This window comes from Augochlora pura, unplaced genomic scaffold (assembly GCF_028453695.1).
Source record: "Augochlora pura isolate Apur16 unplaced genomic scaffold, APUR_v2.2.1 APUR_unplaced_4423, whole genome shotgun sequence".
In the NCBI taxonomy this organism is placed as follows: domain Eukaryota; kingdom Metazoa; phylum Arthropoda; class Insecta; order Hymenoptera; family Halictidae; genus Augochlora; species Augochlora pura.
Window position 1 is genome coordinate 1 of NW_027584781.1, and position 1,914 is coordinate 1,914.

The following is a 1,914-nucleotide window of genomic DNA, read 5'->3' on the forward strand; positions in this document are numbered from 1 at the left end:
GCTCTGACAACTGTTAATTGAATAACAGTTGTCAGAGCCTTAAAGATTTCAATTTTGTATGAAATATTTTAATATCTGGTTCCCTACTGATTCAATTGAGAATTGTTAGAGCCTTAAAGATTTCAATTTTGTATGACATATGTGAATTATTATTTCTATTTGTATTAATTATGAACGGAGCCGGTACTTGTACAAATTTATATCCATTCAGTATATTACATCGGTGCATAGGGAACTTTGGTAGTATCGGTATTTTGAGGAAAGCGCTAACACAAAATGAATTAAATTGTTAATAATAATAACTTTTTATTGTGTGAGCGGATGACTGAGGTTACGTTACATCGGTGCATAGGGAAGTTTGGTAGTATGGGTATTTTGAGGAAAGCAGGAACACAAAATGAATTGAATTGTTAATAAGATAGTAACATATGTAAACTACATTATGAAAAATATATATACATTGATTAGTTATTTTAGTGAACTGAAGAGAAACAAAAATAAACCAATAGGATTTTATAGGAAAAATGCCGACAGACTAAGGGATAAAAAGAAGATAGAAAAATGAAAACGTACATTTCTTCTTAATTAAATTATTTATTAATAATAATAAATCGGCATCCACCACCTCGGCCTCCACGGCCACTTCGGGAAAAGCCCGCAGATGTTCCTCTATCTACAAAAAGAAAGTTATGCATCATTTTCTACGTATTTAAATTGGTATAAAACTTCTCGGTAATATATAAAAAGTAAATGCATACATAATTTAGACATTACTTCAGTACTGCCTCTACTAATTTACATAATTTCCCGAAAAATGTTGAAGTATAACTTACAAAGCAGCTTTCCTTCAGCAGCATCACTGCCTCCCTCTTCTTTTTGCTGCTGCTGCATAAATATTAAAAATTGATGGAACATTTCTGGTTTAACAAAAAAAAAATTTCATTAGATCAGCCGGAAATCTCTCTGCGTACAGTAATATGTGCAGCTGGTATTAATTATTTTAACTTATCCTGAAGGGGAGACAACGCCCTTGCATCTGCCATCGGGGTTGCAGTTGGCAACTTCGTTGCTTCAGTGGTGACTAAAAGAAAAAGAATTAAGATTAAAATCATTGTCAACATTGAAAGATACCACTACTAATACAAGATCTTATAAAGTAGAGAGTGGGGAAACGTGCAAGACGCAATCTAGCCGTCCTACAGAAATATTGGCAAGTTCCTAGCTTACCAGCCATTGTCTTCATTGTCTTCAAATGCTTTACCAGTTGTTCGTGGTCTGTGATCAGTAAAAAAGAGAATTAATTGAAATTACTTATTGAAATGTACATATAAAAGTAAAATATGTAGTCAAATTAGAAAAAAAATACTTACTGTTTCTCCGTGAGTTTGTCGCGTTGAATGAAAGAGCTGAAAATAATAAGAAAATTATGTAATAAAATTAAATTATATGAAGATGTTTATTTGGGACAGAAACTGACCATGGCATCCGATTCTGCAGATATTTTTTAACAAAAAACTATCGCGAGAGTGTCAATACGGTTTTAAATTTGTATAGATCGAAAAAATATCTGCCGTTATTTACACAGAATGGGGGCCCCATTGGATGTCGCTATCGACTTTAATCACACATAGCTACGGCACTGCCGAGTCCACGCCAAACAAACCAGGAGCGGACCACGTGGCGATAAAACTCCGGGTACGCGTTACCGTCCAGAGTTGGGCAAAATGTTTATGTAAATGACAATTTAGAATAACGAATGAAAGCTAAATATAATCTTTATTCAAAAGTTCGACTAAAAAAATTATTCATCCGTCGAATAAATCTTTGAATAACTGTTGCCTGCTAAAATAAAAATGATGCCGAGCGCGTCGATCTTCGAACGTGAAAGACAATGTAAGCGGATCAAAGACAATG

General features: G+C 33.9%; 1 long non-coding RNA gene across 1 annotated transcript; it reads right to left on the reverse strand.

Moving 5' to 3' along the window:
• Nucleotides 1-845: 845 nt before the first annotated feature.
• On the reverse strand, nt 846-1,573 carry LOC144477846 (uncharacterized). Its single transcript, XR_013495277.1, has 3 exons — nt 1,478-1,573; nt 1,228-1,406; nt 846-1,081 (listed from the first exon to the last, which is right to left on the reverse strand). It is a non-coding gene; the product is annotated as an uncharacterized LOC144477846 (long non-coding RNA).
• Nucleotides 1,574-1,914: the final 341 nt, after the last annotated feature.